The 26,722-nt window shown below is 41.0% G+C and overlaps 1 pseudogene; it reads right to left on the minus strand.

Annotated features, from left to right (window-relative positions):
- Positions 1-5,937: 5,937 nt before the first annotated feature.
- Positions 5,938-26,722, minus strand: part of LOC131810938 (cyclin-A2-like) — a 40,839-nt pseudogene continuing 20,054 nt past the window's right edge.

The following is a 26,722-nucleotide window of genomic DNA, read 5'->3' on the forward strand; positions in this document are numbered from 1 at the left end:
GACAAATTATCTGAAAAGTTAAATGAAAATATTGAAAGGACAAGCTCTCATCTGAGGAAGGTGTTCCATGTTGGAAAAAACTTAAGTATGTTGGAGGAACAGATCTTAGAAATGATGTATATCCAAGTAAGAAGAATCAATAAGAACTATGAAACAATAATGATCAATAATTGGGTTGGAATTAAAGAAAATGGAAAGAAAAGAGAGACAGGGGCAAGAAGAAGACAAAGAAAAGGAGGATGAGAATAGTTTGCCAGTTTTCTGTTATTTACTATTTGTTTGTTATTTATTTTTTGAGTTTCTCTGTTATTTACTATTCTAGAAACATTCTTGAACCCTGAAATCAGAAATTTTAAAAATGTTGGAAAAGGCAACTCTAATTTTGAACACTGTTAAAATGTGCTTAGACAATAAAGAATTTCCATGTTGCTAGAAGGAGATTCCCAGTGAAAAGATATCTTTTGTTTAAACGTCACTGGACACTTATTTGAAAAATTCTTCCCAGAGAGGATATTTTTGGGGAAAATACATATATAAGGAGGGTTATTTTTATATATTTTCATTTATATATATATGATTTGTTACATATGCGACACATACATAACAGAGAAAGTATGATAAAAATGAACATGTATGGACCTATCACCCACTTAAGAGTTGGAATACTACCAAAATCATTACATCTTTATGTGCCCTTTCCCTAGATCACTCATTCCCTAGCTTTCTTCTTAAAATATTTTTCAGTTGCTTTTGTTTATAGGCATTTTAAAATGTCATCATATTGTATGTATTATTCTATGACTGATTTTTCCCATTCTGCAAAGATTCATCTAGAATAATATAGCAATGTTAAATTGATTGAGTTTCACCCTCATTGAAAAGATATTCCACAATTAAACATATTCTTGTCAACGGCATTTTGTTTCAGGATTTTTGCTCTTATAAACGATGCTGCTCAGACCATTCTTACATGTCTTTTTTTTAACCCAAACTTTATCAAGCTATAATTGACAAATAAAAATTGTATGTATTTATGGTATACACCTTGATGTTTTAAGATACACACACACACACATACACACACACTTTGTGAGGCGATGACCACAATAAAGCTAATAACTTGTGTTTCACCTCACATCATTATCATTTTGTGCATGTGCAGTCAGACTGTTTAATTTAGCAAATGTCAAGCATAAAATACAGTATTTTAACTATAATCACTAACCTTTGAACAACATCTCCCCCAATCTCTCACCTCTACACCACTTTCCATGATGGCACCATTGCAGGCATCCTCAGTACGCATATTTAAAATATTCTTCGTGACAGACAAGAGTGAAATTGCTCAGTTGTAATGTTCAGCTCTACAAAAGAATGAAAAAATTATTTTCCAAAGCAATTTCATCAGCTTACACTCCTACAAAGAGTGCATGAGAATTCCCATAGATCACACTCACATCTACTCTTGGTATTGGCAGACTTTGTAATTTTTGAGATTTTGTGTGCCCTTAATTTATATTCCGAAAACTAATGATATGTGGGAGTCTTTTCTTATCTCTCTTTGCCATCTGTGCTTCCTCTTTTTTGTAAAATGGCTGTGATCTTGTGCCTATGAAGTGAATTATCATTCAGTTATCTTTTTTTCCTGATATGTAAACCTCTGCCAGTTATATACATTGCTGTATATATCTTATCTTTCCATATATTTTGATGGAAGCTTCTGATTTCTTAAAAAATTTCTTAATTTTAAGAAATTGTCATCTAACTTAACAATCTTATCTCTTTTAAGAATTCTTTCCCTACTCAAAGCTTTCAATAAAGTTTTAAAATTTTACCTTTCACATCTAACTCATTAATCCACTTGGGAATTGGTTTTTGTGTGTGTGCTAAGGAGCTAAATTGGTTTTTTTTTTTCCTCATATGGAACACAAACTTTTCCAGCACCAATTTTGGGTTATTCTATTTTTCCTTAGTGATTTGCAACACTACCTAGGTCAAATACAGAATTTCCCAATACAGTTAGGGCTGCTTCTGAGGTCTTGTTTTTTCTTTCATTGTCTATTTTACTTACAATATTAATAGTAATTCACTGTTTTAATGACTATAGCTTTATAATAAAGCTTAATATAAAAGGAAAGTCTCCCCACCCCTCCACCTTATGGTTCCTTAGGACAATCTTGATTATTCTTGGATTTGGCTATTCCATGCATCTAACAGGTAATACTGGCCCCATGCCAGGCTTGCTTTTTATGTTCTGGTAATATCCCGTGCCCTCCCCCCGCCATATCTCAGCGGTTTAAAATGAACAGAAAAGTTGCTCACATTATATAATTCCTGAGTCAGCTCTTTTCCATGACATGCCCATTCTACAAAGCAGACGATTAGGAAGCTATATAACGCTCATTGCTGAGGAAAAGTTGCGCAGAGAGAAAGAGAGAGCTCTGGAGGGCAGGGCACCATCAGTGCAAAGCTCTGATAAGAAACTACACACACATCCAAATAACTCATTGGGCAGAACTGGCCATATGCACCCCCCACCCCAGACGACAAGGAAGTCAGGAAGCACAATTTACCATGTGTCTGGAGGGCAGACAAAAACATTTGTTGAACGGAGAACCACCATCACATGGACCATTACCTCCAAGGCCTCAGCACCCTTCCAATGGGCTTATAGATTGGAGCAGGTAGAAACAGGGGTCGGAAGGTCAAGGGCCTGAACTCGGGAACTGAGGAATCCTACTTCATTCTTTTGCCCAGGGCCTATCTGATCATTTATTTTGTGAAATTTTAGATTCAAACTAAGTTATGGCTTAAATAAACTTCTGGCAAGTGCTATGGAAATATAATGATACAAGTCACCCCTTTGAGAGTGGAAACGATTAAGTCAGAGAATGAATTCACTCTGTTTGCATTAAAAGCAAATTATAAAGCAGATTACTTGGATCTCAAATTCCTTTTTTCCAGAAACTGTGTTGTATACCCCTTCTCTTTGTTAGTTAATCAGAAAACTTATCTTCTGGCCAATCACACAGAAGAAAACGTTACAAGTAAGCTGAATTTCACTATTTCTAATTTTTTTTTCACTATTTCTAATTTTTATCACAAGTTATAAAGCCTCTTTGTGTGTTTGCTGACATTCAATACAAAGAAAGATGAGGACTCTCTTGCTGTTAATTTCTTATAGTACAGATCCAATCAAACACATCTGAAATATGACATATTTTAGATGACTTTGAAAAGTCATAGATGGAGGCACAGGGGTGGCTCAGTGGGTTAAGCCTCTGCCTTCGACTCAGGTCATGGTCTCAGGGTCCTGGGATCAAGCCCCGCATCAGGCTCTCTGCTCAGCAGGGAGCCTGCTTCCCCCTCTCTCTCTGCCTGCCTCTCTGCCTACTTGGGATCTCTCTCTCTCTCTCTCTGTGTCAAATAAATAAATAAAATCTTTAAAAATAATAAAATAAAAAAAGAAAAGTCATGGATGAAATTGTTCATAAATTATACATAATGTTAATAAGTTCATCATTGAGGGTAAGACATCACTGATCACTGACAATGACCTCACTCCATAGACTGCTTTTTTCTTTTCCTTTGAGAGCTGAATCCATTGTTACACAGTCTCAAGAATGTCAGTGTGACGTGCTAGTGTTTGAAATAGATACCATTGCACTCTCGTTGCCACATTAGTTTGCAAGTGTGGATTTTGAAAAGTGCCTATGACTATTTCTACATCTAAATACAATAAATCTGAAGTCTTATTTTCCCATGAATACATATAACCAATCAACACCCAAGAGTCCATAGTCTCTTAGCAATAGACTATGATTTCTTCTGACTTTCCACCTGTCCCCAAGAAGAAAAAGATCTACCACTTGATTTAGCACATCTGGTGAAAATATGTGTCAATAAAAACAAAACTATAAACATATTCCATGAGAAAGGTTGAGGACCCTATGTCAGATTGCCTGGGTTTGAACCCCTATTCCTTTGCTTTTTAATTGTGTGGACAGAGTATATAAAGGCTAACAGGTGACATTCTGGAATTAGGTTTGTAGAATCTGCCTCCTGAGAGCTATGAGACTTTGGGGAAAGTATTTAAACTAAGCCCCACTTTTCTCATCTATAAAATGGTGGTAATACTAATATTTACCCCGTAGTGTTATTGTAAATGTTATGTTATATTTTTAAAGTGCTTTATGTTCGTGCCAGGCTCATAGTAAGTGTTAAGGTAATAACTCTTATTATATTAGTAATATTGATAGTATACAAAAGTACTTATATTTACTACAGAGAAAATGTCATTATGCTTGTCATAGATAGCCACAATCTCACCACTAGTGCATACAGATTATCTTCACTTTCCAAAGATCAAATTTTTTCTACTAGCTCAACTGGGAAACTTAGACTTTACTAGAAATATGAACATAGGAGCCTAGGAATGAAATCAGTGTCATCTTATCAATATGCACAAACACGAGGATCTAAAGGTGCAACCCTCAGGGGAAAGACTTTATACACAGGGGTATAAACCCACAGGGCAAGAAAACCCATTGCCTGATCACGTGCTACTCTATCTGTCCCCGAGGTTGCTGCTTTCTCAGGTATCTGCAGGTTGTTCCAGAAAACAGGTTGCTCCCTAAGAACACAGCCGCATCCCAAGAGACCAGAGTCCTTGATAGCTTTGTTTAAAGTCATGTGATTGTAGCACAGAGGCAACAAGTGTGGGTCATCAAGAAAACCCTCCCGTGTTCGAAGGGAAGGCTTACACTGTGGGCTGAAGAAAGAATCTTACCAAAGTTCCCACGGCAAGTTGGCTGCTGTCACGTCCCCAATACAGAAACACTCCCTCAGTGAACAGAAATTTTCAGATTTTCTATTTCTGTTGAATTGGATATCCTGAGATAGAAACCAAAGGCATCTGGAATTTTGCTGTTTTACTAGCCATTATAGATCCTCAATCCTGGCTCTTTCCTCCCAGCGCTGAGAAATAGGGGGGAATGTTGGTAATGGTGCTGAAGAGAATAAGCCAATAACAAAATGACTCACTTCTAGGCCAAAGGTCTCTTCCGTGGAGGGCTCAGTGATGAGTGCAGTAGGGGACCCAAAGCCCATCTCTGCTTGTGGCTTTGCCCTGAGAACCCTGCTAATTGATAACAGGTCGCAACGCTTCATTTCCTTCTCACTCCCCTTCTACAAGCACCTTTGGCCTCTCCCTCGCCTAGCTGATGCTCATTTGTTCTGATGACAGATCTCCCTTGCACTCTCAGGGGCTAGCCTGGCTTTGTTAGCCACAACTCCCCCATTTCCTGCCCAGATGCCCTTTCCTGAATAACCCTATTCATCCCACGCATGGGAGAAATTGGCTGATCCCTAAACACTGATTAATGCAACAGCCAAGCTGGTTTCTTTCCAACAAAGTAACCTGTTTTCCTCCCAGCAGACCAGCCCATGAACTCTGAAGGGTGTGTGTGTGCTTGTGTGTGTGTGTCTTAACACAGGAGCAAAAAGCCAAGAATTTCTAATTTAAATTAGAGGTTGTACAACTTCTTCCCTTTCTCCCTTATTTTATTCTCAAATTTTCCAAATCCATTTGTTAATGCTTACGATGCTGACAGCTGGCATCATTGATTCTTTGACAAAACCAGTTAAAATTGCCAAATAATGGGGCACCTGGCTGGCTCAGTCAGTAGAGCAAGAGACTGTTGATCTCAGGGTTGTGATTTCAAGCTCACCTTGGGCATGGAGCTTACTTTTAAAAAAAGAGAAAAAATAGCCAAATATCTAAGATAATTACATATATAAAAAATTTACAAATTAAAACAATTTGTACTTGACCATAATTTCTGTATTAAGACATTATAAATATAAAACTTTAGGAAAACTATACACCATCTACTCTGAGTGGTTGACACCTTAGAAAACAAAAGCAGTCTCTCACTCTTACACATTTAGTGTTTCTGGGAGGCTAAGGTGAGAGATAGCATGATGCTTTGAACTTTTGGTCTTTCCTCTTATTGGCTGTTGCGCTCTGAGGTAGGTATGGTGACCGCCAATGAGAAGTGCTGAAGACGTTCCAGGATATATGCCGTCTTTCGAACTAACGATTCACACCAGCTTTGTCCTGTGATTGTGTAGAAAGCTCAATGAAAACCCACTCCAACCAATAACTGATGACAAATACTTGAGGTGTGGATTAGCATCCATCAAAGTTAATTCTCCCCCAAACATTGTTAAACTTTCAACTTTGCAGTTTGCAGACTGCTAGGGAAGAAAGTGTTGGGCAAGAAACTGATTTACTGTAGGTGCTACAGGTAGGCTAAAAGCAAAGCTCTTTCAAAACTCGATGTTGTGGGGACACCTGGGTGGCTCAGTCACTTAAGCATCTGCCTTCAGCTCAGATCATGGTCCCGGGGTTCTGGGATTGAACCCCATGTTGGGCTCCCTGCCCAGCAGAAGCCTGCTTCTCCCTCTCCTCCGTGCTTCTGCTCTCTGTTCCTATCTCTTTCTTTCCAATAAATAAAATCTTAAAAAAAAAAAAAAAAAGCACCCTAGGTGTTTCATTCTCAGGATGTGTTTTTTTGGTGTAGGTATCACTTGTAACATACACAGACTCTGCTACTTGGGAGGAAGGAGCTAGATTTCTTCAACTTTTGAGGCTAACAGCACAGCCCAGGCTAAAGTTTTCCTCCTATCAGAGACATGAGTGAGAAGAACCTATCAGTGTAGCTCACAGCCAAATGCAGGGTCTCATCTGATAGTTTGCATCCTTCTTCTACTTCAACTTCTACTTCAACTAACCAGTGCTTGAGATAGCCCCCGGACGGTGAGGGAAGGCTGGCTCTTTTCCCATAACCCACAGTCCGCTTACACTGCACCTCCATTTCCTCGCGCTAAGTGTGAATGTCCTCAGAGCAGTCTGGCATTTCACAGACACCCACTGGCTTCTCATCTTCTAGTAGAATCACGTCCACAGTATGTGGTGACGCAAAACTACCACCCATTGGATAACCAAGAGGTACCAGTGGTTTTCTTGGTCCAAGGAAAGTAATAGCTGAGTTCAAAACCAGGGCATTTTCTTGTCCTGTTTTTTAGATTAAGTTCAACTCTCTATCTTTGGACTCTCTTTGGAGTTTCTTCTGCTTCCTCCAAGTGGATGGTAAATGCAGGCTGTTTACTGTTTGCATTCCAGGGGGGAACAGGGACACGCTCTCATCATTCATTGAAAGATCCTTAAGAGGTGCAAGCCATTGTGTCTTGGGCATCAGCTGCAGTGCTGGACTGGGAGGGTGCTGGACGGGGTCTGAGGCTGCTGGGCGGGTGCCCTCTTCTCGGGGTTGCTGTTCTCCTGTTCCTCTTGGAGCGCCGGGTGCTCTGGCCGAGAAGCTCGAGCCACCTGCTGGCTGCGGATCCCGCAGGGCCCCAGAGGCTGTGAAAGGCATAGACCCGCTTTGCAGGGTGGGGAAGGCTAAAGGCACCATGGGGATGTAGCCCTTTTCTCCCTTTTGCTTGGTTGATTGTTTGAATTTTTCCCCCTTACTGGGATCAATTCAGGGTATTACCGATTAAGAAGATTTCATCTCATTTCTTTATCAAGAGAAAAGATAAACCTTATGATCCAGGTGGGTCTGTGGGTGTAGTTAATTTCTGAAGGGATCCCAGCTTCTGCAAATGTGAGAAAGTCCCTCTTTCTATTGATATAAGTAATGGCGGGCCACATGGACGCTCACATACTCAAGAAGACTACAGACTGTGAGGGGAGATGCATCAAAATGTTGTGTACCCAAAAAAACTACATTATTAGAATTATATTTGAGATATTTACTGATTTCCTAGCAATTTGCAGATATTGTGTTAGTTGCTGTTAAGAAGCAAAAAATTGCTTCATCGCCTTTGTTATGGCCTCATAATCTATGCTGGAGAAGAAAAACATCAACAAAGAGTTCTAACTGATGATGGAATGACATAAATGCCTTAAAAATACAAAATTAAAAGATCTATGAGTTTACAGGGAGGGAAAGGGGCACAGAGCAAATAGGGAGACCCAGGATGATCTCACAAAGGAAGGTAAGCTCCAGCAAGCCCTTGGGGTTGAGTAGGAATTAAACAGGCAGAGACCTCTGTATCCAGTTTAATTACCTTCATGACATAAACCATGGGGAGATATGATGTTATCTATCTACTTGAGCATTTTGATGAACAATTGGCAAATATGATAAACAAAATTCTAAATATGTGGCAGGAACACAGGAGAACTTCCTTTCATGATTTTTATTTGAAATATCTAGATGATTCAGCACTTTTCTCATTAAGTGTAAATATATTCGAGATAAAATATTAAGCTCTTCTATAGGGATTTCATCTAGAAAGCCCAATAATTAGTATGCCCTAATCACACTGAGCTGAAGAGAGTAATAAAATAATGTGAGCCAGGACTTAAACCACAACCCAGAACTGCATCTTAGCCATGTCTTAAGAGACAGCAGCTCATTGACTCACACGAGTTAGAAGGAAAGTTCACACAGGCACAGCCTGGGTTGAAACAAATAGATTCAGGATGTCAAAAAGTAAAGGCCAAGGAAATTAGCTAAGACATAAAGGGCCACGCAAGTCTCAAAGGTGTGGACTGGTCAGCGTAAAATCTAAAAATTTTAACCAAGACCAGAAGATTCAGACATCTAGATCCTGGCTCTGAGAAGTCAGAAAGGGCAGCTGAATGGCAGAGGGGTAAAGCTGATCACTGTCCCAGTGGGGCACAGACCAGAAAATGTTTCCAAGTGAAGGATTGCTAGAACTTCCAACTCATATACAATCATTTCGTCCCTGCAGCTTTCTTTGTTTTAGGGTAAGTGAATGTTGATGAAGAAGACTTTAAAGAGGCACAACTCAGGAACAGATGCTGTATCTTGTCAAATGCTTTTTCTGCATCAATTGAGAGGCCCATGTGATTCTTCTCTCTTCTTTTATTGATTTGTTCTATCACATTGACTGATTTGTGAATGTTGGACCACTCTTGCATCCCATGGATAAATCCCACCTGGTCATGGTAAATAATCTTTTTAATGTACGGTTGAACTCTATTAGCTAAGATCTTGTTGAGAATCTAAGCATCCATATTCATCAGGGATATTGGTCTGAAATTCTCCTTTTTGGTGGGGGTCTTTACCTGGTTTGGGGATCAGGGTAATATGGCTTCAAAAAAGAGTCTGGAAGTTTTCCTTCTGTTTCTATCTTTTAAAACAGCTTCAGAGGGCACCTGGGTGGGTCAATGGGTTAAAGCCTCTGCATTCAGCTCAAGTCATGATCCCAGGATCCTGGGATCGAGCCCCACATTGGGCTCTTTGCTTAACAGGGAGCCTGCTTCCACCCTCCTCTCTCTCTGCCTGCCTCTCTGCCTACTTGTGATTTCTGTCTGTCAAATAAATAAATAGAATCTTTTTAAAAAATAAATTAATTAAGTAACTTCAGTAGAATAGGTATTATTTCTTCTTTGAATGTTTGGTAGAATTCTCCAGGGAATCCATCAAGTCCTGAGCTCTTGTTTTCTGGGAGGTTTTTCATCACTGCTTCAATCTCGTTACTAGATATTGGTCTTTTCAATTTGTCAATTTTTTCCTGATTCAAAGTATAGAGATACAGGGAACATTCCTCAACTCATAAAATCTATCTACGAAAAACCCACAGTGACTATCATCCTCAATGGGGAAAAGCTGACAGCCTTCCTTTTGAGATCAGGAACACAACGAGGATGCCCACTCTCACCACTCTTGTTCAACATAGTACTAGAAGTCCTACCAACAGCAATCAGACAACAAAAAGAAATAAAATGTATTCAAATTGGCAAAGAAGTGAAACACTCTCTCTTCACAGATGACATGATACTTTATATGTAAAACCCAAAGACTCCACCCCCAAACTACTAGAACTCATACAGCAATTCAGTACTATACAACAATACAGTAATGTGGCAGGATACAAAATCAACGTACAGAAGTCAGTTGCTTTCTTACACACTAACAATGAAAATATAGAAAGGGAAATTAGAGAATTGATTCCATTGACTATAGCACCAAGAACCATAAGTTACCTGGAAATAAACCTAACCAAAGAGGTAAAGGACCTGTACTTGAAGAACTATAGAACACTCATGAAAGAAATTGAAGAAGACACAAAAAGATGGAAAAGCTTTCCATGCTCATGGATTGGGAGAATAAACATTGTTAAAATGTCTATACTGCCTAGAGCCATCCATACTTTCAGTGCTATCCCAATCAAAATTCCATCAGCATTTTTCAAAGAGCTGGAACAAACAATCCTGAAATTTGTATGGTACCAGAAGAAACCCTAAATTGCTAAGGAAATACTGAAAAAGGAAAACAAAACTGGGGACATCATGTTGCCTGATTTCAAGCTTTACTACAAAGCTGTGATCAACAAGATAGCATGGTATTGGCACGAAAACAAATACATAGACCAGTGGACCAGAATAGAGTCCACATATGGACCCACAACTCTATGGTCAAATAATCTTCAACAAAGCAGGAAAAAATATACAGTGGAAAAAAGACAGTCACTTCAACAAATGGTGCTGGGAAAATTGGACAGCTATGTGTAGAAGGATGAAACTCGACCATTCTCATACACCATACACAAAGATAAACTCGAAATGGATAAAAGACCTCAACATGAGACTGAAATCTATCAAAATCCTAGAGAAGAACATAGGTGTAACCTGTTTGACATTGGCCACAGCAACTTCTTTCAAGATATGTCTCCAAAGGCAAAGGAAACAAAAGTGAAAACAAACTTTTGGGACTTCTTCAAGGTCAAAAGCTTCTGCACAGCAAAGGAAACAGTCAACAAAATGAAAAGGTAACCCACAGAATGAGAGAAGATATTCGCAAATGACACTACAGACGAAGCGCTGATATCCAAGATCTGTAAAGAACTCCTCAAACTCAACACATACGAAATAGATAATCACGTCAAAAAATGGGCAGAAGACATGAACAGACACTTCTCCAAAGAAGACCTACAAATGGCTAACAGACACATGAAAAAATGTTCATCATCATTAGCCATCAGGGAGATTCAAATCAAAACCACATTGAGATACCACCTTACTCCAGTCAGAATGGCCAAAATAACAAGACAGTAAACAACATGTGTTGGAGAGGATGTGAAGAAAAGGGAACCCTCTTACACTGTTGGTAGGAATACAAGTTGGTGCAGCCACTTCAGAAAACAGTGTGGAGATTCCTTGAGTAATAAAAAGTAGAACTACCCTATGACCCTGCAATTGCACTACTGGGTATTAACCCCAAAGATACAGATGTAGTGAAAAGAAGGGCCACCTGTACCCCAATGGTCATAGCAGCAGTGGCCACAGTTGCCAAACTGTGGAAAGAACCAAGATGCCCTTCAACAGATGAATGGATAAAGAAGAAAAGGTCCATATATACAATGGAGTATTATGCCTACATCAGAAAGGATGGGGACGTAATACTCCAACTTTTGTATCAACATGGATGGTACTGGAAGAGATTATGCTGAATGAAATAAAAGTCAAGCAGAGTCAATTATCATATGGTTTCACTTATTTGTGGAGCATAAGGAATAGCACAGAAGACATTAGGAGATGGAGAAGAGAAGTGAGTTGGGGGAAATTGGAGGGGGGAGGCAAACCATGAGAAACTGTGGACTCTGAGAAACAAACTGAGGGTTTTGGGGGAGGTGGGGGTGGGGTAAGCCTGGTAGTGGATATTATGGAGGGCATGTATTATATGGAGCACTGGGTGTGGTGCATAAACAGTAAATTTTGTAACACTGAAAAAATAATAAAATTAAATTAAATTTTAAAAAATAAATAGAGAGGTGCAATTTGATTCTCTTGATTCAGCTTCTGGTGAAATACATCAAATGTGTCCTGTAAAATCAAAGGTATATTTCCTATGACCTGTATCATTCCCCATTTCTACAACTCTTGTGAATCAGAGATTGACGTATACATACATACATATATACATACACACGTGCTATCTGGCAGACTCATCTCCCCATGTACCTGAATATACAAATACTTTTCCCAGCCTTCCTGTCAGATCTATAACTGAACTCCAGCTAGTGGGATGAGCATAGGAAATAAGGTAATGTTTCTTCCAATCTTGGACTATCAAAATTATCCAAACATAGTCTTGCATTTTTTCTCCTCTTCTGGATGGCTGGAACAGAAAGGGCTCTCAGGGCAAATTGAGATTTGAGTGTATAAAATGGCAAAGATTAAAGACTGAGCTGAATCACAGCATGGAGGAGAGCCAGCAATCCAGGAGAGTCATCATTATATTGTGACATCAGTTTTAAGCTTCTGCTATTAAGGGCACATCTAATACAACAGCTAACATTACCTTCACTAATGTTCAGTAGAGGAGCACACTTTGGTACTAGAAATTTTTGCAAATATTGCCTGCCCTCACAGAGCCTGAGCTCTGTAAAATGGGTGAAGGGGAGTGTGATATATAGGCTTCCAGTTAGGGAGTGAATAAGTCATAGGAATAGAAGACATTGCATAAGGAATATAGTCAATGATATTGTAATAGTGTTGTATGGTGACAGATGGGAGCTACATTTGGGCTGAGCATAGCCTAATTTATAAACTTGACCAGTCACTATGTTGTACACCTGAAACCAATGTAACAGTATGGGTCAACTATAAGTAAATAAGTTTTTTTAAGTCAGTGTGAAAAAAAGAATAAAAAGAAATAAATGAAATGAAGATTTTCCTCATTTAAGCAAAATTCAATCATATCTCCTATGCGTATAGAAAAGAGTGAAGTAAACAAAGTAGTCCTTGGGAACTGGGACAGAATTGCAAGATCTAGGCTGGTGTTAATTCCTACAGACCACTGAAAAAATGATGAAAACAGGGAACTACCAAAGATGGCCACACAGTGGAACACATCTGTGGGCCATTGCCAAACACCACAGAACCTTTGTCTTTTCCCTTTTTTTGCCTTAAAATTTTGTCATTTTAATCTTTTTCTTTTTCTTCTCTATTCTCTGAACTATCATGGTACTTCCTATTTAACACATGAATATATATGTCTTATTTATTTCATGCATATAATTCCTACCAAATTGCATTTCTGTAAGGGCAGACACCAAGTCATTTAACATTTTTCCTTTTGTTCCTAGGGGACCCAGAACTGAGTCCATGCCACCTCTCAGTTCAAGATCCACAATTACCAATGATCTGTGATAAGATGCCATCTCTGGTTTCGTTTGTTTGTTTGTTTCCCCTTTACCCTCCACCACCAACCTCAAGTCCCCATCCTCCAACAGAGGCACTCGCTTTAGTCTTTTTAATGCATATATATTTACTGTCACTTAAACATATGTTCAGCTTTGGAAAAACGGTAGCATTGTGTTGTGCATGCGTGTTCTATACATAAATGGTATTTCACTACCTCTTTCTGTACTTTTTTTTTTTTTCAGTGTTTTGTTTTTGAGATATATCTTTGTTGCCACATGCAAATCTGGTTCATTTTTTCTGACTCATACATAGTATTCTCTAGCATGATAATTGACTTTGACTCCATCAGCATAACAGTGAATATAATATAAAAAACGTGATGAGGAAGTTTCTAGTTGGCCACCAATTGTCTGGATTAGTCTGGGATTTTATTAAATTTCCCCCCTTGGTTAATGACCTAGAGTCAGAATTGGCAGTGTGCTCATTTCATTCATAAATGATAATAGTTTGGGAGGTAAAAGAATGGCAGGATGGCACCACTCCCCACACACACACTCCCTGCCTGCTGTCTCTATCATAATGACCTCTGTCTTAATCTGATCGTAAATTTGTGAGAAATCAACCACAGTAGCTTCCTGTTTTGTACAGCTTCTGTGGAACTGTGGTATTTTGGAGCAGTTTTTAGAAAGAGAGAAGCTACTCCCTGAGGTTTTCATTTCTTGATTTAGCTCTCAAGAATATGATCTTTATCTCCCCTCTACCCTATACCCTAGTCACTCCTTCCTTCATTCAAAAGATCAGCAGTTAAATCTCCGGAAATGTAAAGCCCTAGTTTGGTGTTTCTTAAGGTCTATAGTACAGAGTCACCTGGGAATCAAATGCCTGTCTTAGGCCTTTGCTAAAAATAAAGATTCCAGGGTCCTTCCCAGACAAATCAGAGTCTTTGGGGGTAGAACCCCAAATCTGTACCTTTCGCAAGTGATCATAACGCACTTTAAGGCTTGAAACTCTCTGTCATAATCCTTGATTTTCTAACTCAAAAATTAACAGTAGTTAGTGTGCCCAGATAGCAGTAAACTTCAAGGTCATAGAACACTGAAATGGAGGCTGCCTGTCTGGCTTTCCCCTGCCAGGGCACCTCACCTTGACATTCATAGCAAGAAGGATCTACCTTGTCCATGTTTTTATATAAAACAATATCCAAAAAGGGCTATTTCACTTAGGGTTTTAGAAAGATGACAGAGTAGCTCAAGATAGTCTATGTAGAAAACCATATTTTGTTTTCTTTACATGCTTTACAAGCTGATTTTGGAACATAGTTTCCTAATTGAAAAAATGGTGACCATATTTTAAAAAAACACTAGAGCTCATCTGGTCTGCATTCTCTTCTCCTGGGACAGAGATGTTCTCTCTACTGCTGGAATTGTGTACATTCGTCCTTCTGCATATTTTTGCCAAAATTTGGCTTAAGAAAATCTGCCTATGCCTGAGTCTTCTTTTACTACAACTGGAGAGGCAGCAGGCACAGATCCTTCTTCCTGAAATTATAACAGAAATGAGAACCCTCACTTATAACATGTATTCTATCACTTTCTGAATGGTAAATTTGTTGAATACTGCCTTTGAATGCACATGTATAAAAGCATATTTGGTGGGAGAGCATGGTGAAGATTAGTATTTAATTTCTTTATGCTCAGTTTTTTACAGGAGAAACCTAACTAGATTATAGGACCAAGTTCATATTTTGGTTTAGAAAGGTTCTCAACTTGATCCAAATTAAAACAAATCGACAGGGCTTCTAATCACTTTCAGTCCAAAGGTAAGAAGAGTGGTACACCCTATTTCAGCTTCTAACTCTTAGGAAGCTGTCTGTCCATTTAAGAAGACGCCACATGGTCCTTAATCTTTTGGCCACCCCAATAAGTGTCTGAAGACAACCAAAGATTTATCTATGATTCCAGTTACCAAGAGAATGTAGATCAACCGCCTTGACCACTAACACCCTCCATAATCTGACTCAAACACCGTTCATTGCCCAACAGATCATCAACATTCAGGCTCGCTCTGCTCTAATTAAACTCTCCTACTTATCAGCTCCAAATGGGCCCCATATTGGATGCTGTGTTGCCTCTTTCCTTTGGCATCCTGTGTACCAATTTCTCTATCTGGTTCCAAACTAAATTACCTCCCCATCCTTTTCAGCTTTTCCAAATCCCATCCATTCTTCAGGATCTAAAAACTGTCCTGGCTGTATATGTATGATCTTCCCTCAGGACCAGCCTGCAACAACCTCTGTTCCATCTGGGTCCCTGAAGCATGCCCCAGAGGCTCATTTCACATTTACCATTCACTATTGTGATATCTCATATCTATCTCATTTCTATTTGCCGCTTCCCTTGCTCTTAGCTCTTCAGACGCATGATGCCTTCCATGACTATGTAGATGGTAAGCTCCTGGGAATAGGACCCTGCCTCATTGTTTTTGGAGTCAACAGCAGCCCTGGGTTCAGGGCCCTGTGCGGAGACTCTGCTCATCAAAATCTTCTTGTATTTCTCTTGAAAGGCTGCCTGCGGCTTCAGGTGCTGTCTTTGTCAGCAGGCTTTGAAGGTTTGAATGGCAAAGACCTCTAGGCCTATGCTTAGACTTCAACTCAACTTTGAATGAGTTGTCTGTCTTTGCCATTCAAACCTTCATCCAGTGTTTAGCCTTTCCTCCTGGTAAACGCCTTTCTTCTCATTCATGACTTTTTTTTAGTAGGAAAGATGTGAGCGACATCACTTAAAAATAAATTTAATATAGGCTTTTGGAGTCAGAGGGAAACAGTTATTCTTGGTTAAAGTATACTTTGAAAATGATTACCTAGGGTCAAAGATTCTGGATTGTAAACTCTGCTAGATATAGTGAGCATTTTAAAGATAAAAGGCATATCCCAAAGTGTTACCTTTTAATTCATGATTCTTTTTTAGACTGGCTCTCACAGGTAAGATTCAATCTGTAGCAAAGGCACCTTAACTTTAAAAATGGCAGTCTAGCAAATCATTCCCAAGGACGCTCAGACTCACTGAGTGTAGTTCAGAAATTCATGACAGCTTTAATCTGCTTTAGGACACACGCATAGTTTTACCTGGAATGCAGGTTTCTCTTAATGCAAAGAGACTCAGAAAAGAATGGTTGGGAAACAGTGGTTTCTCTGACCCACTGAGGATTGGTATAAGGGAAGGGAAGATTTGCTTCATTAAAATCTAGGCCCTTGGTGTCATTTTGCAGAACATTGTATCTCTCCCAACTGCGATGGTAAGAAACTAGCACAAATTGAGTTTTTCTGTTCAGTTCTATTTTCATCACCTCTCTAGTAAACATCTAACATTATCCCTTTCTCATGGGGCTCTTGAGTTAATCCCAGAAGAAGTTAATATCATCAACAGCATCTGGGGAATCCATTAATGCTTCAGCTACTGAACTCTGTTGTTTTTGAAGTCATGCTGGTTGGAAACACACTTTCCCTTGAATTACAATGTGTTTCCTTGAAAGTTTATCTCTCAGGAAAACTCCCTCAATGCCAATGTAAACTCTCTTCCAACCCCCAAATTAAATCACATCCTAGTGCAATTCCAATGTTATAAAAGTAGATAAAACTAAAGTTGAGTGAATAAAGGACACCAGTTCTCCTTGGAGAGAGATACAGTTTCTATATATTTTTAACTCCGAGACTTCTGACACTCAGTTCTTATCATCTCTAAGATGTGCAGCCTAAAGATTTCCAAGAATTGAAAAAAGAAAAACCTAAAAAAAAAAAAAAAAGACAAATATTTTAAAAAATCTAAATCAGTGACTTGAGGGTCTGTAGGTATAAGACTATCTGATCTATTGTCCATTGCAGCATAGGAAACCATTCCAAAAACTTAGTAGTTTAAAAATAACAGTCATTTGGGGGCGCCTGGGTGGCTTAGTCCTTCAGGTGTCTGTCGTCAGCCCAGGGTCCTGGGATTGAATTCTGCATCGGGCTCTCTGCTCAGTGGGGAGCCTACTTCTCCCTCTCCCTCTGCCTGCCTCTTTGCCTGCCTGTGATCTCTCTCTGTGCCAAATAAATAAGTAAAATCTTTAAAAATAAATAAATAAAAATAACAGTTATTTTATTTGCTCATGAGTCTGTGGGTCAACAATTCAAACTGCACTCAGAGGGGTGGTTCTTCTGTTGGTCTCACATAGGGTCTCTGGTGTCTGTCCCTGCAGCTGTCTGGGTGATTAGCAGCAGCTGTTTGATCTCTGTGGCTTCCCTCACGAGTCCCAGGGTTCGTATGGTCGTCAGCGATGTCACGCGAGCCTAGCAAGCTCACTGGGCTTCTTCACAGGGCCTCTGATTACTAGAGGCTGAGAACAGAAGTCTAGGCCTATGCTTAGAACTCCACAACATCCCTCCTGCTGTGTTTGATATGTCAAAGCAGACACCAGGCCAGTCCAAATCCAAGGGCAGGGGAACAGAGCCCACTCCTGACAGCTAAAAACTGCTGTGGATCCGTGCCGCTTTTAAATCAACATCATCTAATTTCCAAAACACGGAATGGAGAGGATTGAACATTCCAACTTGAGCAGACTACTGTTTTTCTCTTCTTTATAGGAAAGGAACATTTATTTTGGGACAATATCAAGACCACCTTAATATCATCAGTATTAAAAAAACTTAAGGTTAAGGAATACTCAATGTGGAATCAGAACACAATGAAAATCAATTATTCATGAACTGGAAAGTCCAATAGTTATTTTATATATGTAAGTATTCTTGACTTTGTAAAACAGTCACATCCAAGTCTCACCTTAAATGTATGGAATAAGTGCTCCCTTCTTTTATTTTTTTTATCATTTATTGATTGATTGATTTGAGAAAGAGACAGAGCACAAGCACGGGGAGGGACAGAGGGAGAGGGAGAAGCAGGTTCTCCACCAAGCAAGGAGCCCAATGTGGGGCTTGATCCAAAGACCCTGAGATCATGATCTGAGCCTAAGGCAGACACTTAACCGACTAAGCCACCCAGGTATCCCTACTTTTTTTTTTTTTTTTAAATAACAGAAAGCTACCCCAAAGTAGAATAATATCATGAATTCCTATGTAGTCATCACTCACCTCCAACAGTTAACAGCATTTTGCCAATTTTCTTTTACCTTTCAGTCCTCCAAATGTGTTTTCTTTTTCTTTATGGGATATTAAAGCGAGTTTCAAACAACAGGGTATTTTACTTGATGTGGATGCTTATTAAAGACTTCCTGGGTGATACACATGTGGGTGGCTGTAGCAGAAACAATTAGGGGTCACCGGATCTTCCCTGGGCTCCTCTGGAGTCTCAATCTTCTTTATACTTCAGGTCAGGGCCATGTGATTTCTTCTGACCAATAGCTGTGCGCAGAAATATCGGTGTCCTTCCAAGTCGAAGCATTTTTTTTATTTTCCAAGTTGAAGCATGAAGAGCTAGGGACTTTCTCATCAATGACCTCCTACTTCAGTGACCTTGGAATTCTGATATTCCAAATGACATAGATGTAAGTAGAAAGAGGCAGCTATTTCAGAGCAGATTTGATGTGAGATGTAAGCCTTTTTTTCTCCAACTACTAAGATAGGGGAGTTTCTCCTTTATCTCAGCCCACGCTGAAATAAAAGAACACCTAGTTTATGCAGCCATAAAAAAGGACGCGATTGTGCCATTTGAGACAAGGTAGATCGAGCTAGAGAGTATTATGCTAAGTGAAATACATCAGAAAGAGAAAGACAAGTACCATATGATTCCACTCATAAGTGGAATCTTAAACAAACAAACAAATGAATAAACAAATTAAAACAGAATCAGAGCTATAAATATAGAGCATAAACTGATGGTTGCCACACGGGAGGGGTGGGTGGGCTAAATGGGTGAGGCTTCCAGTCATGGAATGAAAAAGTCACAGAATAAAAGGCACAGGCTAGGGGTGCCTGGGTGGCTCAGTGGGTTAAGCCTCTGCCTTCAGCTCAGGTCATGATCTCAGGGGCCTGGAATCAAGCCCCGCATGGGGCTCTCTGCTCAGCAGGGAGCCTGCTTCCCTTCCTCTCTCTGTCTCTCTCTGCCTGCCTCTCTGCCTACTTCTGATCTGTCAAATAAATAAATAAATAAAATTTTTTTTTAAGATTTTATTTATTTATTTGTCAGAGAGAGAGAGAGAGCAAGAGCGAGCACAGGCAGAGTGGCAGGCAGAGTCAGAGGGAGAAGCAGGCTCCCTGCGGAGCAAGGAGCCCGATGTGGGACTCAATCCCAGGACGCTGGGATCATGACCTGAGCCAAAGGCAGCTGCTCAACCAACTGAGCCACCCAGGCGTCCCAATAAATAAAAATCTTTAAAAAAAAAAAAAAAAGACACAGGCTAAGGAATATAGTCAATGATACTGTAATAGTAATGTAACTCCACAGATGATAGCTGGGCTTTTGGTGAACATAACATAATGTCTACACTTATCAAATTACTAGGTGTTATGCCTGAAACTAATGTAACACTGTGTGTCAACGATACTCAAATAAAATATTAAAAAATTAAATTAAAAATTTAAAAAAGAACACCTGGTTAGAAAGAAACACAACTAGGAGCTACTATCTTATCATGTGATGAGAAGAAAATCAGCAAAACTTTAAGCCTCTTCTTCTTTATCCACAGAATGGGGTAACAATGACACTCAGGCTCTCTCTCTGCCTCCCAAGGTTATCATGAAAGTAAGGTAGTAGAAGTAAAACTATTGGAAAAGTTACACATTATTATAAAATGTGGTGGTTTGTTAGATTACTGTTTAGGCTATCAGAACCCACTTGCGGCCTTCAGTAACTGAAAAAAAAAATGTGGTAAAGACTATTCACAATTTGCCACACATAAAAGTTTTTTTTAGTTCATCTACAGGGTTACTATTTTTTAAATTATTAACGTGGGAATTCTGTGTATCTCTGTTCACAACTTTAAAATCTCAACAGTGGGACATATGGAAAAAGGATCATTTTTGAATTGAGTCATTCATTCTCTGCCACTCTTTGTGGGATGTAGTGTGATGTGCATGGGGTCACGTGTGGGGTCACCCCCTATAGATCAATGTCCCCAACTCCACCAACATATTTAGCAGGAAGAGATTCCCATGACAGTGGGGAGTGATACAAACCGTCAGTCAAACCCAGACATTTTTGAGAGTAAAAGGAGAAATACTGATAATTATGCCAGGACGACAGGTGAACCTACGACCCTGGGAAGCATGATCATTCTATACTTCCATGGGAATAACGAATAGGAAGAAAAGAGTGATAGGGATGATCTCATAATTTAGCAAGGGATGAGTACTTAGACTAATCTTTTCTGTAAAGAAGACTGAGAGGAAGGAAAAGGGAGAGGAGGAGGAAGTGAAGAGAGGGCAGAAAAGGAAAGAGGAAGCTGGGAAGGGGAAAGGGCAAAGGAAGAAGAAACAAGACACCTGTGATGGAATGAACCTGTGGGAAACAGCTGTATTCACCCAAACTGACAGGGCTTTGGGGGAGAGCAGACCGCAGCCTTGCAGATCAGGGAACTGCCACCATGGGGGGCGGGGGGGGGGGTGTGTATGTGTGAAGGGTTGCCTGACCACCCTGAGGGGGCATTTCTGAGGAAATGTTTGGAGAAGACCATTTCATAGCCAGGAGGGCAGCCTGCTGGAGGCCCTGAGAGCCGGGCTAAGAATTTTGGTTTGAATTCTCTAAGGCCAGCTTCTCACAGTTACTGGGTCCCTGGGCTTACACACTGGCAGGCCAGAGGATAAGAGAAGCCACAGAAGAAACCTGAGGCATATTTCTCATGGATCACATTTTTGAAAGGTGGTGGTAACGTTATGTGCAGAGATTGAAACCTTAAACTGTAAATCGTTTTAAGATGATTACATCAAACACTCAGAAGTATGTTATGCAAGGGCCCAAGCTTTATGTCTCTTAAAAACAACACATAAGGATTCATTTAAAAAACATTTGTTTTGCAATTTGGTAGAATTTGCCTATTCAGGCGTAATTCCCAGGCCACACAATTTTGCATTTACTCTTTTCTTCAGAGAGGAGACTTGGGTGGGAAGGTCTGAAACAGCCTTGTTGAAGCAGGAGGACATCAGCCCAGAAAGAAGACTGCAGGGGATGTGACAGAAATGCCATCTTACGGGTTACTCTGGCCCTGGTGGGGAAGGTGGAATGTAGTGCAAGGAATAGAAATAGAAGGTCAGGCCACCAAACGGCCGGGCAAGGGATGCATGGGCCTGGCTGAAGAGCTTACGCAGGCTGAGAACCTAACCGGCGGGGTGGGAGGGGTTGCCCCAGGTTTCCCTCCTGCCGTCCCTGAAACCAGTCACTGGCTCTGGTCTCAGCAATGACTCCCTCCAATGACACAAAAAAAGCATAGGACATAGGAGCCATAGCACGCCCCCGCACCCCCACCCCGGGGCCAGGCGTTGGAGAGTTACCCTCCCACCCCCCCGGGGGCCAGGCGTTGGAGAGGTACCCAGGAAACATCTGCGAAACAGGAAAGAATGGAACCGAAGGGACAAGACTTCCTGACTGAACGAATGGTCCTGTGGGAAAGGAAATCCAGAGAAAAAGTACTAGCTCGATTTAGGAGCAGCAGCCTGTGATTTCATTTGTAATGAAATGCAGTGTGTGCGCAATGATTATGTCAAAGGTTCAGTGTTGGACAAACTGTGAAAACTCCGTACAGTCATCGAGAGCTGTATACGGAGATGCAAGGTGTGGGTGCCGGTGGGGCTGTTACTTCTGGATGAAGGGTCGGGGACGCCAGAGGAACTGGATCTGAGTACAGACTTCAGGACACTCCCTATCAGCCGGCCAGCCCCAGCAAGCTGCTGGAGGAGTATTTCCTTGTAGAAGGCCAGGCAGAGCAGGAGGAAAGTGAGGGACTCAGCAGAACTCAGCAAAAGCCGAGCTCTGGGCGAATCCAGGTACAGACTCAACCATCTCTGGGTCTGGTTTCTCTTACCACGGTCACCAGCGGCTTGAACTGTCAGTATGAGAGCTGGAAAGGGCACCTGCTGACCCTGCTTTGACCCTAGCACTCTGCGCCACACTTAGCAGCTGGGAAATGCTTGCCCTTAGGTTAACTGGAGAAGGTTGCTCTCTGGGGAAGAATGTATATGATCTCTCCTGAGAGAAAACGCTATCACGTGTCTCTGTTTCATAGTAGCAGATAAAAACGCGACTATGTTGTCAAAGTACACCTGCTTGGTGGCTTGAAGTACTTGCTCATTTTATTCCCATTTCACAAATTTGTTTGTAGGCTTTAATCTACGTGGGCTCCCTGTGTGAAATTAGGTCACACGTGAGGATTTTGTGTCTAGCACACACTCACTCTGTTCGGAGATCTGAACCCTAAACCAATCCTGGGCATCCAGGCTCCCCTTGTCTCGGGAGCAATTCCACTTTGCCTCTGGGGTCAGAGGATGTGACTCAGACCCAGCCAGTCAGAGCACCGCAGCCTTCCGGCCAAGGGCCCCATCAGAGCCAATTTCCTGGAAGGACTAGAAAAAGATACAAATAAAACAAACTGTAGGGAAAATGGTGATCCAACTACAGATACAGAACTAATAAAGATCATAAAAGCATATCTGGATAACCATACGCCTATCTTTTTAAAAACCCTATGCAAAGTTTGAATTACTAGACAAATGTAAAATGCATAAATCAGCACAAAAAATTAGTAAGATATTTGAAAAAGGCTAATAGTTTTTTAAAACAGAATGAGAAAGGAGCATCTGGGTGGCACCATCGGTTAAGCCACCAACACTTGATTTCGACTCAGGTTGTGACCTTGGGGTTGTGACAGTTCCATGTTGGGCTCCTCACTCAGCACAAAGTCTGCTTCAGATTCTCTCTCCTCCCTCTAAGTCTTCTGTTCCTGCTCTCCCTCTCTCCCTCTCTCTCAAATAAATAAATGAATCTTTTTTAAAAAATAGGAGAAATAAAATTATTCCTTCTTGTCCCATCTCAACACAAAAATCAGAAAACAAAAACCAAACAAAACAACTACAATAAAAAGATATAAACGTAGATGGTTTTACAGGTGTTCATCACATTTTCAAGGAATATTTTATATGTTATAGATATTTTATACAATTTACATGGACAATAGGAAAAGAGGAGGAAATTGTCTGAGTTTTCCAATGAGATTTGAGGTCAATATGTAAAACCACTAATTCAGCACAAAAGACCTCTACTTCCAGTCAAGATGAAAGGAAAGGGATTGGATTTACCCTCCCACCAGAAACAAACAAAGGCATGACATTCATGAGACGAAAGAGTTCTCACACATTGGATACAAGACAACCAAGGACTGTGATCCCAGAGAGACAGGAAACAAATGACATGAGCTCTTTGCCTGTATATGTGCCCAGATTATCTCACGGAGATAGTTACTAGATGCTGTGCAAGAAGGAAGAAGCTTGATGAAGTCTGGTGACTACCTTGAGCCCCAGCACTGGGACTACTTAAGCACAAATTTTTCCATGACTATCTGGAAAACAAACTCAGAAAAATATAGTATGATAAGCTGCAATTCACTCTGTAGCCAGAGCTATGACACTAGAATTGGTCCACCTTTGGTCTAACCCTAGGAAATAAATGAATCAGTGTCAGAGTTGTGCCTTCTTGGGTGAGTCCAGAAGATCCAGACAAATCACATTTTCAATGTGTTTATTAGGAATTTCATCATGCAGCAGCGAGAAAGAAAGAGGTAAGTGTATACCTACTCATACGAAGAAACCTGCAAAGCATATGGCTGCATGAAAAAGAAAGTTCTGAAATGACTAATTCTAGTTATAGAACATACTGGACATCTGGCACTGTTTTGTCTGCTCAGCGACGACAGCAAAACTTTCTATTTGGGTAGGCTTCCCAAATTTAGGGGGTCGCTGGGAGGCAAGGCTCTAAGTTCTCCTGATGTGCTGAGAAGAGCAGACACTCCCTCTCCCCAGCCCAGGCACTAGGAAATGAGCCAGGTCTGACCAACAGGAAATTCCTGCCTGGGATGTTTAATCTCAAGGGAAGAATGCAAAGGTGGAGGGACACTCAAGGTCATCTGATCCACCTCTCATCTGAACTACTGCCAGAGCTTGCTAACTCAGCTCTCCTGGTTGTGCTCCCTGTCCTTCCAATCTCTCTTCACAGTAGCCAGTGATTCATGGTGAGGGTGAATCCCACCGCTTCCCTTCAGAAAGCCCTGCGTTAGCTCCCCAACACACATGGAAGCCAATGAGAGCTCTTTATGTGCTTTCTGCCTCCAGGGTCTGCCTCCATCCAGCCCTCCGGCTCTCACTTACCACTACCCATGCCAACCACCGCCCATCCTACCTTCACTTGAGGCTCTGCTTTCCTTGAACTTTCCGGAATTTCTCCAGCTTTCTGGGCTTTCGTCTGACGCACTCTTAGTTTTCTATTCTTAGCTCACTCAGATGTCTTCTCCTCCAGAAACACCTTTCATAACCAATGCCAAAACCCAGACGGCCTCTCCTTTCGATGCCTCTCCATTCTCCCACAGTCCACTTTGCATTCTTCTGTTTCCGCATTAATCACCACCAATTACATGCCATATTTGCAGCTGTGTCTCCAGTGAGCAACACGCAGACAGGAAATATGTCTTATTCAGTGTGATAGGGAATAGGAAGTATTTGTACAAGTGAATGACGAGCAAAAAAATTGGGGGTCTTTTTCCTTACTGTCTCTGTCATGAGTTGGCTCTTCTGTCCCCCTCAATGATTATTTTATCCTTTCTTGGCACCTCTTATAATTCAGACTGATTTACCCGGCTCTTCACTTTCCAGAGACTCTCATCTGTCCTTTCATAAGTCAACCAGAAGTCCACCAGAAGCAAACACCTGCTCCCACTCACCACTGACTCCCTTTGCCTGTCCATCTCCACCCATCTTCTTGCTTCCTCCTGCTACATTTGCTCCCGCCTCAAAAAGCTCACGCCAGCCCTGAGTACCCTGGGTCCCTCTTCTCCCTACCTTGTTGGGAACTGATTACATCAATATTGCCTCTCACTCCTCCAGGTATCTTCAACCTGCTTCCTATCAGCCTTCAAATAGGCTCTGTTCTCTCCAATCCTAAAGTAAAAGCAAAGAAGCCAAAATTAAAACTAAGGTATGTTCCTTGACCCGGAGATTGCTCTGCTTCTCTCCTCTCCTTGACAGCTCTGCTGACAATTCATAAGAATTGTCTACAAATCCCAACCCCAATTTCCCATTTTTCCTTTCTTCTTCTACTTATTCCAAGCTAGCACCTGCCTCCCACGATCTAGGAAAGCCTCTGTTATCAGGCACATCAAAAGTCCTATTCCTAGGGATGCCTGGGCGGTTCAGTTGGTTAAGCGGCTGCCTTTGGCTCAGGTCATGATCCCAGTGTCCTGGGACCGAGTCCCACATCAGGCTCCTTGCTCAGTAGGAAGCCTGTTCCTCCCTCTGCCTCCACCTGCCTATGCTCACTCTCTTTCTCTCTCTCTCTCTCTGACAAATAAATAAATAAAATCTTAAAAGAAAAAAATCCTATTCCTACCAAAATCTTCCTAGCCTGGTCAGTAACTGTGTTATGCTTTTGAAAAACTGTCTTCTGGTGGCTTCTGTGGACTCCACACCACTTTCCAGGTTCTGCCCTTCTAGCTATGCAGTCGCAGCCTGCTTTGCAGGCTCTCCTCCATATATGAATTTTATTGGAGTTAATTGGATCCTGGGACCTGGGCCTTCTTCACACCTCTCGTCATTATCTCTCCTCTGGCAATCTCAAACTGTCCACAGCCCTTTATGTGCCAAAGGCTCTTGAATATCTCCGGGAGAAATCTCCCTTCTGGGCTTCAGATAGACCTTCCGACCGCCTATCAGCTTTCTGCTATGAGAGGCTATGTCTCACCAGCATTTTAAACATACTCTGTCTAAATCCAACTCTTGACCCTTGTGGCCCCAAGCCCTCAATAGGCTCCTCCTCCAGCTTTTCCCATCTCAATAAATGGCCCTTTCCTCCAGGCAGTGGCTCATGTCAGAAAACTGGGAGCCAGCTTTGGTCTCCTCTTTGCTCTCAGCACTTATCCTTAACCAATGACCAAATTCTGTAGGTTCTACTTTCAAAATAAACCTCAAGCCTGTCCATCTGCTCTGCTACCCCTGTAACCTGACACCATCAACTCTTCCCGGGATTACTAAAGCTCTCCTATCTGGCCTCCCTTCTCCGAATAGTCTCCAGAATGATCTTTTATTAACAAACACTGAGTCTTCACATTTCCCTGCTTCAAACACACTAATTGTTTTCTATTGCCTTTGACATAAAATTTTAAAGCCTCTAACAAGGGTAATAAGATGTTATGTGATCTGTTCCCTGCCTAATTCACCAGCCCAAATACATGTCACCCACATCCCTGTTCATGATTCCCCAGCTACGATGGCCTTTTTTCCCCTTCCTGGAATTT

The sequence above is a fragment of the Mustela lutreola genome, chromosome 11, assembly GCF_030435805.1.
Source record: "Mustela lutreola isolate mMusLut2 chromosome 11, mMusLut2.pri, whole genome shotgun sequence".
Taxonomy (NCBI): domain Eukaryota; kingdom Metazoa; phylum Chordata; class Mammalia; order Carnivora; family Mustelidae; genus Mustela; species Mustela lutreola.